Here is a 13,640-nt window from a genome sequence, read left to right as displayed (position 1 = left end):
TGAACACGGTACAAATGGGGGTATACATTTTGGGGTGAAAGTTTTTATTCCTATGTATGCTGTACAAAAAAAACTTTTTAAAATTACATAATTGCCAAAAAAAACAAAAATCGTAATTCTTTTCTTCTGCTTGGCTTCGATTCATTTAAAAACGGTGGAGTCAAAATATGCAGTACACCGCTAGATGAATGCGTTAAGGGGTCTAGTTTTTATTATGGGGTCATGTGTGGGAGTTCTCTATTGTTTTGGCCGCTCAAGGGGTCTACAAGTGGGCAATGGGGCCTAAAACACCTTCAAGCAAAATGTCTGTTCTGAAAACCACCCACTGCTCCTTTCGGTTAGGGCCCCGTTGTGCATACGGACAGAAGATTAGGGCCACGATGGGAATGTTTCTGAACATGGGACAAACGGGGGTATCCATTTTTGGGTAAAAGCCTCCATTCATATGTCTGCTGTCCAAAAAAACCTTTAAAATTACATAATTGATAAAAAAACAAAAATCGTAATTTTTTTACTTCTGCTTTGCTTTGATTCATTCAAAAACTGTTGGGTCAAAATACGCAGTACACCACTAGATTAATGCGCTAAGGGGTCTAGTTTCCAAAATGAGGTCATTTGTGGGGGTCCTCCGCGTTTTGGCCGCTCAAGGGGTCTAAAAGTGAGCAATGGGGCCTAAAACGCCTTCAAGCAAAATGTCTGATCTGAAAGTCACCGGCTGCTCCTTTCAGTTTTGGCCCCGTTGTACATACGGACAGAAGATTAGGGCCACAATGGGTATGTTTCTGAACACGGAAAAAACGGGGGTATGCATTTTGAGGTGTAAATCGTCATTTTTATGTTCACTATAGAAAAAAATCCTCTGTTTAAAATTACGTATTTGCAAAAATATGAAATTTTATTTTTTCTACTCTAAATTGCATTAATTCCTGAAAAGAAATTGAGGGGTCAAAATACTCCTGACCCCCCTTAGTGAATACACTAAGGTGTGTAGTTTTTAAAATGGGGTCATTTGTGGGGTTATCTATAATTCTGACACCCATGAGCCTTTGCAATCTTGGCTTGGTGTCGGTAAATAAAGTGTTCCTCAAAATGTTGATAATTAATGTTAAATTTGTACGTCTCCTAAATGGTTAAAAAAAAACGAAAGTTTTTCAAACATGCGTCCAAAATAAAGTGAACAGATGGAAATATATATCTGAGCAAAAATTTGTACAGTATGTTTGCACATATTTGAGATATTACAGTTGAAAATGCGAAAAAATGACCATTTTTTTCAAAATTTTCCAAATATTGGTACTTTTTATAAATATACACAAATTATATCGGTCTATTTTTACAACCTAAATGAAGTACAATATGTTGCGAAAAAACAATGTCAGAATCACTTGGATATGCAAAACCTTCACGGAGTTATGATATGTTAAGTGACACACGTCAGATTTCCAAAATTTGGCTTCGTCACTAAGGCGCAGACAGGCTTCATCACTAAGGGGTTAATGTTTGGATACTCCAAGAAAATAAATAAGTGACTTATGCAAACATTGTATCTAACTTCCTATATTTTAATGACTTATGAAAGTTCTTTGTTGTTATACATTTGTTGTTATATCGCTCGAGGAGGGGGAAAAAAATCATCACATCAATGCTCCATTTTTGTGCAGGCTCCGCACGGACGGTTTCCATTGAAGTCAATGGAAGCCATCCGACCCGCAGCCCTTCAGCAATTAACATTGCAGAAAGGTCGTGGGACCCCTGTCAACGCCTAGCAACAGTGCAGGAAAATCTATGTTGCGCATGTTCGACAGCTCGCTGACCGGATCATCCGCAGTACAGAAGGCATGAAATTACAAATACGCGGGATCACTCGCCCCGCACAGCTTTGGATTTCGGTCCGGAATCCGCCCCATTTGTGTGCAGGTGACCTTAAGGTTATTGTCTTAAATCTGTTCCTGAGTGTCAAACTCAGAGCACAAATTTGGAATCAGCACCCAAAGCTCCGTATGACACACACAAAAAGTTTGTCCAGAAAAAATAAAAATATTTTTTGCAACACAGTAAATTAATCAATTAAGGACCATTGAGAATATTTAATAGATAATATTAAAATTAGGGCAGATTTACGTAAAAGATATAACAGCAATAAAACTACTAGAATATATGGCCCCCAGATTTGGGATCACAGAGCTGTGTTTTCCCTATCTAGGACATTGAACGCAGAAATACAGATTGCTGTTTCAACCTCCATTATTCCATATGAGGGAAATACGAAGAAGTGAATCGACACCGACTATGTTTCTATTAACATTGAAAGTTGAAGCTAACCAGCAGGTCTAGGTTTCAGAGGACAATATATCCAAATCTACCACAAGGTGGTGACAGATGATAAGGCATCACTTAGGGAGTACAGCCTGTCTGCTTGCAGGAACACTGTGCACATACAGATAAAGGATCATATAGGAATCATATATTTAGTGCTAAGGACTTGATTGTAAACTGTCCAATGAATTAGGCCTCATGTCCACGGGGAAAATCGGGCCCGCTACGGATTCTACATGTAGAATCCGTAGCGGGTCCCTCCTGCCCCGCGGACATGAGCGCTGAAAATAAGAATAAATGAGAATAAACTCACCTCCCATCCGCTCCGTTTCTTCTCTGCGTCGCGGCCGGATCTTCTTTCTTCGGCCGGCGGATGAATTCGTCACGCCGGCGGCACGTCGCCGGCACGTCGTCGACGTGCCGCGCGCATGCGCCGGGCACATCCGCCGAGCGAAGCAAGGGAGATGCAGCCATAAGAGAAGAGAAGACCTTCCCGGCCCGCTGCGGGTGAGTAAATGCTTTTAAATTCCTATTTTAGTTCTCCCGCGGATCCGGACGGCTTCCATAGGCTTCAATAGAAGCCTGCGGGAGCCGTCCCCACAGGAGACCCGCATGAAAATGGAGCATGGTCCAGATTTTTTCATGCTCCATTTTTTTTAAAATCACTTTTATTGACGATCCGCGGGTATTTATCTACCCGCGGGTGGTCAATGCATCCCTATGGGGTGCGGATCCGCGCGCGGGAGAAGAGTTAAAATCCGCTGCGGATTTTAATTCTTATTTTGCCCGTGGACATGAGCCCTTAAGGAAAGCCCTTCTCATCCTGATCTAATATGACTTATACCATACTACGTTTTTATAAAGTTCTGGCATGGAGCTGTATTCTGGCCATGTACACAGAACATTTCCAAAGCCAATGTTGGTATAATTTTCCCCGATGCATCATTCAACTAAATAAATAAAAATAATAAATCTTGTTATTTATATAGCGCCATCTTATGTATTAGGCGCACCATGGCACCCCCATGGGCTTACATGTAAATGTACGCCTGGTCTGACCTGGTGTACATTCCTGGCATCATTTAAATCATACATTAATTATATAAATTATACATAAATATGTTGATTTTGGGCAACCGCGCCATCTCCTGTCCACCTCCAATCAGGAGGCTGGAACCGGCACACGTCATGGGGCGGAGCCAAAACGCAGATGCTGCCGAGCGGAGCCGAAGGGAGAAGACGGATCTGCGCAAGCGTGTCTAAAGAAGCAAGAAGACACCGAAATTAGACGGAACCATGGCGACGGGGACGCTAGCAACGGAGCAGGTAAGTGAATAACTTCTGTATGGCTCATATTTAATGCACGATGTATATTACAAAGTGCATTAATATGGCCATACGGAAGTGTATAACCCCACTTGATTTTGCGAGACAACCCCTTTAAGGGGTGGCCCTCATTTCATGCTATCCTCAAGACTTATAGAACACACACCGAGCTCTCAGAAGCTCGGAGAAGCTGTGTATGCCGCAGCCAATCGGGAGCTGTGGGCATGACCTGGGCATTACCTCAGCTCAGCCCGGTCATGCCCAGACCTCCGGTGTCAACATACTACACTAATACCCAGCCTCACAGCTGTTGACAGCTCTGCAGACCCAGGCTGCGACATGGCTGCCATCTGCTTGTGATCTATAACCTGTTGCCTGCAGATTGAAGTGTTTGTTCAGTGCGAGAGATTCCCATCACACTAAATGCTAAACGTCTGGTTGCTAGCTGCCAATACTATGGGGAGCTTATAAATTAAAGATTAATTTACTATTAAATACAATGAAAGCTCCATTTTTGGGAGGCAACAAAACCTGATGCAATGGGACTATGCCAGTATGAACAGCGTTTGCAAATAGATCTATTACTGGAAAAAGGCCTCAAAAATGCTTCATCTAGAGCAGTGGTCCCCAACCTTTTTGGCACCAGGGACCGGCTTCAAGCAAGACCATTTTTACAAGGCCCAGCAGGGTTGGGCGGGGCTTTGGTTATATGGGGTGGGGTTATGAAGGGGGTTGGAGTTTAGTGCATTCTTATTTAATTATGACATTTAGAATGTCCTGGCAGTACACACATAGGGCAGTATATAATCTATCCCCTCCCCCAGCACACACATAGGGCAGCATATAATTTATCTCCCCCCCAGTAATAGACAGCCCCCACCTCTCAGTAATTAGCAGCCCCTCCCCCTGTAATAAGTAGCCCCCACCCCCAGTAATAAGCGCCCCCTCAGTAATAAGCAGGTCCCTCCCCCCGTAATAGGCAGGTCCCCCCCCCCCAGTAATAAGCAGGTCCCCTAGTAATAGACAGCGCCCCCACCCCAGTAATAGGCAGCACCCCCCAGTAATATGCAGCCCCTTCCCCTGTAATAAGTAGCTCCCACCCCCCCAGTAATAAGCAGCCCCCCCAGTAATAAGCAGCCCCCCCAGTAATAGGCAGCCCCCCCAGTAATAGGCAGCCCCTTCCCCTGTAATAAGTAGCCCCCCCCAGTAATAACCAGCCCCCCCAGTAATAGGCAGCCCCCCCCAGTAATAAGCAGCCCCTTCCCATGTAATAAGTAGCCCCCACCCCCAGTAATAAGCAGCCCCCCCAGTAAGCAACCCCTCCAGTAATAAGCAGGTCCTCCCCCAGTAATAGGCAGCCCCCCAGTAATAGGCAGCCCCCCCCAGTAATAGGCAGCCCCTTCCCCTGTAATAAGTAGCCCCCCCCCCCCAGTAATAGGCAGTCCCCCCAGTAGTAAGCAGCCCCCCAACCCATATACTTACTACAGCGTCGCTCTCTGTCTGCTTGCCCTGACGTCAGTGTGCAGCCCGGAACGCTTCCTCCCCGAGTCCTTTCCTGCAGAACTAATGAGCAGGGGACTCGGGGAGGAGAATCCTGGCTGCACACTGAGGTCACTGAGGTCAGCGTGCGCCGGGATCAGCGCAATTACCAGCGGGGAGCTGCGGCGCCCCCGCTGGTAATCGCTTCAGTGGTCAGCGGCGTCGGCACGCCGCGGGCCACATAACACAAGGCAGCGGGCCGGATTCGGCCCGTGGGCCTTGTGTTTAGAGCAAAAGTTCCCGGCGGTGCCGCGGACCGGCGCTAAACACCCAACGGCCCGGCCCCGGTCCGCGGCCCGGTGGTTGGGGACCCCTGATCTAGAGCAGTGGTTCTCAACCTTTTTCAGCCCAGCACCCCTTTAGGTATTGGGATGGTGGCGATGCGCCCCCAGCTGTTAAACCTTTCCTGCCACGATCTGTGTAGATCGTGGCATAAAAAGAGTTCACAGAGGGAGCAATGTAATCGCAGAGAGCTGGGCTATAGGTGTCCTGTAATACCATTGCCTATAATTGCTGTAATAAGAGAGAAGTCCTGCAATGCCTTATTATAGCAATCATACGTGCTATGCTGTAAGTCCCCCACAGGGACACAAATGGTGTAAAAAAAAAAAAGATCAAAATAATGTACAAAAAATAAAAATGTAAAAAAAAATGTTTTGGGGGGATTTTTCTCATATCCAACATATTTGGTATTGTCATGTCCGTAACGATGTGTACAATAAGTTGAACATGTTTTTTATCCTGCACGGCAAAAAGCGTAGAAAGAACGCTAAAAAACTGAGGCAAAATGTTAAAAATTAGCATTTTGCCTCCCAAAAACCACAATAAAAGTGATCAAAAAAGCCATATGTACCCCAAAATGGTACCAATAAAAACTACAAATTGTCTCGGAAAAATAAGCCCTCACAGAGCTCCATCCATGAAAAAATAAAAAAGTTATAGGACTTTGAATGCAGCAATTTAGAAAAAAAAGATTTCCAAAAAGAGGGGTTTTATTGCAGAAAAGTGGAAAAAGCTTTTAAAAATATAAGAATTTTGCTATCGTTGCAATTGTACCAGCCCGCAGAAACAATGTATTGTGTCATTTATGCTACATAATTAACGCTTTTAACCCCCCCCAAAAAAAAAAAATTTATGGCAGAATTGATGTTTTCTCTCCCTGCGGTCATAAAAAAAATAATAAAAGTTTTACAATATAGTCTATGTGCCCAAAAATGGCACCAATAAAAACTACAGTTTGGGACGCAAAAAAACAACAGAAAAATTAAAAAGTTATGAGTTTTGAAAAATGGAGATTAAAATCCACCAAAAATTGTTGCGTCCTTAAGCCCAAAATAGGCGATGCATTTAAGGGGTTAATCGCAGCTTTGGGCCTGATGAATGGATGCCAATTTTGCGATATCCGGTTCTATTTTCATTCACCGCAGTCTCAAGTTGCCCCTTATACATATTTGAAGTTTGTTTCTTGCTTTTGTCAGGAGCTGTTGAACCATACTGAAGCCCCTCTCCACTAAGTACTGTGAGACGGTGACCGGCAAGGTGCTGGAGGGCAGGTATATTTCGCCTAGGATGCTCTCCTATGCTGCTTTGGGGAGCGCTTGGGCAGATACGTGCCACCGAGCAGCCTGGGCTCGGTGGAGGAAGCCGGCAGTATAGTGTTAGTAGCATTAAGCTACTAACACGTTGTAGTAAGTAAGTGGCTCCAAGCCGCATAATCCAGGCCGGCTTTTCCTGGAGTGACCAAAGTGAAGGGTGGGATGGTCACTCCCACGTACCAGGTGAGGCTGGTACCAGGCCTTATAAAGCCTGGGCCTACAGGGCCAAGAAGGGAGAGCTGAGACCTTTGCAGGTTTGAGAGTCCTGGCTGGCTGTGTGCAGGAGCCACTTGGTTACCAGTGTGTAGACAGGGATGCTACATGTTTAGTAAGTGCTCGGACGAGCAGGATTTACTTTATGTTTGCCTGACGTTAAGGCTTGTATTTTGCTTTGTTTGCACTGAAATAAACCCAGGCGAAGCCTGGACTAAAGACTTTATCCCAAGTTTCACTGTCTCTGACTGCTTATGCCCAGGTTGCTACCGATCCTAAATGCTAATCCCTCACATATGGTGTTTGGATGCGGGCAGCGGTCTTAAAGAGACATACACCAATTAATGGACATTTTGCTGCAGCAGCTGGAGAACCGTTGCTAAGGGCAACCGCCTAACTGAGATTGACGGGAGAGTGCTGTAACCTCCAGGTCCTGGGTGAAAGCTGCAACGGCACAGCCATCAGATACTGCCAAGATGGAGGAACTGATAAAACAGCTGGTACAAATGAACGTGCAGCAACAGCAAGCGTTGGCCCAGCAGCAACAAGTGGCGGCGACCCAGCAAAAGATCCATGAGGAGGCCATGAGAGCTCAGGCCGAGACGAATGCTCTCCTGGCGCAAAGTGTGCAGAGGTCGTCTGGTTCGCTCCCCACCACCCGTACCGTGGTACAGGCGGCCCTACAAAAGATGACGGCCACTGATGACATCGAGGCCTGTCTCGCGGTCTTTGAGAGAGTGGCCGAGAGGGAGAAATTACCAGCGCCTCAGTGGGCGGAGGTAGTAGCGCCTTTCCTGACAGGAGAACCCCAAAAGGCCTATTTTGACCTCGGTGAGCAGGATGCCAAGGACTATATCAAGCTCAAAGGTGAGATCCTGGCATGCTTGGGCGTGGACACCCATGTGCGGGCCCGACGAGTACACGCCTGGACTTTCGCAGACGACCTACCAGCTCGCTCCCAGATGTATGACCTGTTCCACCTGGTGAGAAAGTGGCTGCAGCCGGAGGAGTCGTCCCCGGCGGAGCTCGTACAAAAAGTGGTTCTGGACAAGTTCATCCGCTCGTTGCCCCCCGCAATTCAGCGCTGGGTGGGACAAGGGGGTCCCCAGGATGTGGGCCAACTCGTGAGCCTCGTCGAGAGGTATAAAGCCACGGAGGACTTACTGCAAGCCGTGCCTCCTCGACGTTCCAACCCCGGGAACAGCAAGTCGGCCAGAGCACCTGGTAAGACTGTTCCATATGTAAGGGGTGTCAAAAGTGTCCCCAGGGGAGGCGGCTCAGAGGGGGATCGTTTGGGACAGAGGAGGAGCCCCAAATGGACATTCGGGTCCCGGGTAGAACCCCAAGGAGACCGGGCCCCCATACGATGTTGGCGCTGTCATGAGCCCGGGCATCTTGCTGCCAACTGTCCCCTCACTGTGGAACCCATGGACTGTGACTCTGCCCGGCGGAGGTCGATGTTCGCACAGCCAGTATGTTCTGCAGAGACTGTGTCAGAGACTGATCGACCCTTATGTCACCTAAAGGTGAATGACTTTGCGGTGACAGCTCTACTGGACTCAGGGAGCTTGGTTACGCTGGTGCACTCCAGCCTGGTCGATCCCACAACCTTCACCGGCTGTCGCATGGGGGTTGTGTGTGTGCATGGGGACACCAAGGAGTATCCTATTGCCCTTGTAAGACTTGAGACTCTGTGTGGACTTGCCACCCATGAGGTGGGCGTCGTAAAATCCCTAATGCATACCGTGATCCTCAAGAGAGACTTTCCCCTATTTTGGGACTTGTGGCAACACCGAGGGTCGTCTGCAAATAAGGTTCATGATAATGCAAATGTGTATGATGTGTGTCCAGAACCATTTGACCTTGAGGGTACGGTTCCGGCAGTAGGGGTGACCCAAGAGAATGGGGATAACTTTCCCTTGACAGTATTGGCGGGTGAGACGGAGGTACAGGATGAAGTAGTTGCTATGCCTGACTTAGAGGTCTCACGTGCCAATTTCGGAACTGAGCAGCTCCGAGACCCCACCTTAGTAAAAGCCAGGGAAAATGTTAAAGTGATAGATGGGGAGCCTCAATTCCCAGGGGCTGATACTGTGTTTCCACACCTTGCAGTCAACCAAGAATTGTTGTATCAGGTTGACAAGGTCCGTGGGGAGGTTGTGGAACAGCTGGTAGTACCTCAGTCCTATCGTAGGATGGACTTAGACCTGGCGCACAAGCATGTGCTGGGAGGTCATCTCGGGAGCGAAAAGACTAAGGAATGCATCCTTCAGCGTTTTTTCTGGCCGGGGGTACATGGTGATGTAAAACGTTACTGTGAGTCGTGCCCGGAGTGTCAAATAACAGCTCCTATGCCCCATTACCGGAGCCCCTTAGTGCCCTTGCCCATCATAGAGGTGCCGTTTGAGCGGATCGCTATGGACCTAGTTGGGCCCTTGGTAAAGTCTGCCCGGGGTCACCAACATATATGAGTGGTTGTAGACTATGCCACCCGTTACCCCGAAGCCGTTCCTTTACGCAATACGTCATCCAAGGGTATTGCAAAGGAACTACTTCACATGTTCTCCCGCACGGGCATACCAAAAGAGATCCTGATGGACCAAGGAACCCCCTTTATGTCAAAGGTCATGAAGGAATTGTGTAAGCTGCTGAATATTAATTACTTATGGACATCTGTGTACCACCCACAGATGGATGGTCTGGTTGAGAGATTTAATAAGACCCTAAAAAGCATGCTGAAAAAGGTAGTCAATAAGGATGGGAAGGACTGGGACTGTCTGCTGCCATATTTAATGTTCTCAATCCGTGAAGTCCCACAATCCTCCACTGGGTTCTCTCCCTTTGAATTAGTTTATGGTAGACATCCCCGAGGGCTCCTTGATGTAGCTAAGGAGACCTGGGAGCACGAGTCCACCCCCTACAGGAGTGTTATTGAACACATCTCCCTCATGCAAGATCGAATTGCGGCGGTCATGCCCATTGTTAGAGAATATTTACAGCAGGCTCAAGAAGCCCAAAGCCGGGTATATAACCGGTCCGCCAAGGTGAGAACCTTCAACCCTGGGGATCGGGTACTAGTGTTGGTGCCCACCCTAGAAAGTAAATTCCTAGCAAAATGGCAAGGGCCCTATGAAATAATTGAGAAAGTCGGAGAGGTAAATTATAAGGTATACCAGCCAGGTAGGCGGAAACCAGAACAGTTGTACCATGTAAACCTAATTAAGCCATGGAAGGACAGAGAAGCCCTGACTGCAGTGAGCACCCCCCAGGGTGAGGTCCCAGAGGTGTGTGTATCAGGGTCCCTGTCCAAGTCCCAACAGCAAGAGTCTAGGGAATTTATACGACGTAATGCGGATGTGTTCTCCGATATACCAGGGCGTACTGGTGTCATAAAACACGACATTATAACTGAACCAGGGGTAAAGGTTCAGTTGAAACCGTACAGGGTTCCAGAAGCCCGCAGACGAGCCATCTCAGAGGAGGTCAAAAAAATGCTAGACCTCGGAGTAATTGAGGAGTCGAAAAGCGAATGGTCCAGCCCTATCGTGCTGATACCAAAACCTGATGGCTCTCTGCGCTTCTGTAACGACTTCCGGAAGCTAAATGACGTGTCAAAATTTGACGCATACCCAATGCCGAGAGTGGATGAGTTAATTGAGAGACTGGGTCATGCCAGGTACTTTTCCACTCTCGACCTTACTAAAGGCTACTGGCAGGTTCCCCTTACAGAGAGCGCGAAAGAAAAGACTGCGTTTGCCACACCAGAAGGGTTGTTTCAGTACATCTGCCTACCCTTCGGTTTGCATGGAGCCCCAGCAACCTTCCAAAGATCGATGGATATCATACTCAAACCCCATCGTCAATTTGCATCAGCATATTTAGATGATATCATCATCTTTAGCGAAGACTGGGACAGCCATCTACCCAAGGTACAGGCAGTACTGAACTCCCTTAGAAAAGCAGGGCTCACAGCAAACCCAAAGAAGTGCGCCCTGGGTCTTGAAGAAGCACGATACCTGGGGTATATAATAGGTAGGGGTATTATAAAACCCCAGGTCAATAAAGTTGAAGCCGTTCAGAACTGGCCACAACCCACAACTAAAAAGCAGGTGAGAGCCTTTTTAGGCATTGTAGGGTACTATAGGCGGTTCGTGCAAAACTTTGCTAGCATAGCAGCGCCCCTAACAGACTTGACCAAGAACAGTAAGTCAGTCATGGTCAAGTGGAACCCTGACGCAGAAAAGGCGTTCCAAGAGTTAAAACGGGCCCTCTGTAGATGTCCAGTGTTAGTCACACCCAATTTTAAAAGAGAATTTATTGTCCAAACAGACGCATCCGATGTGGGACTGGGAGCAGTTCTGTCCCAGGAAGTAGACGGAGAGGAACATCCCGTGATATATCTGAGCAGGAAGCTCACGCCACCGGAAAAAAATTATAGTATCGTTGAGCGGGAGTGCCTAGCCATCAAGTGGGCCCTGGAATACCTAAAATACTACCTGCTAGGTCGGCACTTCAGGCTGATCACAGACCACTCCCCCTTAACCTGGATGTCACAGGCAAAAGAAAGAAATGCCAGAGTCACTAGATGGTTCCTGACCCTTCAAAATTTTAGTTTTTCGGCAGAGCACAGGGTCGGAAAGCTACAGGGCAATGCCGATGCCTTATCAAGGACGCATTGCATGACGGCGAAAGGTGTCCGACCCCACAGGCTCGAACAGAGGGGGAGGGTATGTGAGACGGTGACCGGCAAGGTGCTGGAGGGCAGGTATATTTCGCCTAGGATGCTCTCCTATGCTGCTTTGGGGAGCGCTTGGGCAGATACGTGCCACCGAGCAGCCTGGGCTCGGTGGAGGAAGCCGGCAGTATAGTGTTAGTAGCATTAAGCTACTAACACGTTGTAGTAAGTAAGTGGCTCCAAGCCGCATAATCCGGGCCGGCTTTTCCTGGAGTGACCAAAGTGAAGGGTGGGATGGTCACTCCCACGTACCAGGTGAGGCTGGTACCAGGCCTTATAAAGCCTGGGCCTACACACTAATCCCTCACAGTACGTAGATGGAAAAGCTAATATGAGCAACTTAACTTCCTGCCACAGGGTAGGAATTCTTCACTTTCACCCAAAAACATTCATACCTACATTGTTGGAAAAGTGCTTGGGCTTCACTATCGTGTTTCAAGTCAATCAACTGCTCTTCTAATCTGGAATGAAATTCTCCTGGGTCTACTGAAAATAGATTGAGTAGCCACATTGGTATTTCAAGAGTACATAGATCATGAAACCTAGTTTGCATGTCTTCTTTGGCTTGTTTGAGGTGTGAGCAAAAAACGTCTAAGTTTGCATCTTAAAGTTTGTTTTCTTGAAGACTCGAAAACTGACAGAGCTCGCATCAACTCAGGTTATTGGTATGAAGGTCCAGTTTGGCAATTAAGGAGGAGATTATACCTTTAGCCTTAATGAAATTCATTTTGTCTTCTTGTAGCTTTGTGTTGACCTTTTTGAGTCTGTCAAGGTAGGCAACGTCAAAACGTCATAGTTCAATTGCATCACAAAGGCTTTGGTCAATAATAACTCAACTACTGTGTCAAAAAGTTCATAGAAGCGTCATAAACACTTTCCTCTTGACAGCCACCTTACTTCGGTGTGTAGGAGTAGACGTTCAAATTCTTCGTCATGGTCTTGATAGAGCTTGCGGAAAAGACATTTGTTCAAAGAGTGCGTCTTTATCTTGTTAACAGCAATTAATTACAGAGCGCAGAGAATCATGCAATCTCTCACATAAATGTTTAGCAACAAGGTGCTGCCGATGGATCACACAGTGGATTGCCATTATGCAAGGTTAGCAGATTTTAAATGGGCTATAAATCTGCGATATCGACCAATCATGGATGCAGCTCCATCAGTTGCCTAAGCAAGTACATTTGTTAAAGGGATGTTTTTTCCTTGGAAAAATTCTTCCACTCTTTTGTATATAAAGGAGCCTTTTGTGTCGGTGGTTAAATTTCTGGTAAATAACAGTTCCTCCACTATCACTTCATTCTGATTAATGAAATGAACGTAAGTTAGCAGCAATGCTTCATTGTCTCTAACCCTTTAATCGTCAATTTGCATTACAAATTTTGTGTTCTTTAACATGTTTAAAAGTATTTCTTCCACATCAGCAGCCATCTCGTCAATTATTCTTGAAACTGTGTCATTACTCTAAGGAATCGATTTCACCATGGCACCAGCATAGTACTGGCAATCTGTTTAACTGCTGGTAACACAAGTGTTTCCCCAATAGTATGTGATTTGCCATATTGCGCTATTAATAAGGAGACTTTATAGGAAGCAAGGAGGCCTTTGTCAGCATTGAGAGCAGATTTTCCAAATAGCTTGCCTACAGTGCTGCGGTTCTCAAACTTGGTCTTTAAACCTTGGAAAAATTAAATAGGCTTACCCACTTTGAATGCATTTTTCCAAGGTGATTACTCAGTCTCGAGGTTTCATAGTTTTATCTGAAAATGCATTTTCACAAATGAGGCACAAAGTAAGCTGTCCGTTTGTAAGAGAAGGGATGAATCTTTTTTTTTAGTATTTATTTGAATATTGACGGGATATTTTCTTCTCAGCCATTTTTATAAAGTATGCTTCAGGAATGCACTGCTTATGTCACT

This window comes from Eleutherodactylus coqui, chromosome 11, assembly GCF_035609145.1.
Source record: "Eleutherodactylus coqui strain aEleCoq1 chromosome 11, aEleCoq1.hap1, whole genome shotgun sequence".
In the NCBI taxonomy this organism is placed as follows: Eukaryota; Metazoa; Chordata; class Amphibia; order Anura; family Eleutherodactylidae; genus Eleutherodactylus; species Eleutherodactylus coqui.
Note: the sequence above shows the minus strand (reverse complement) of the source record.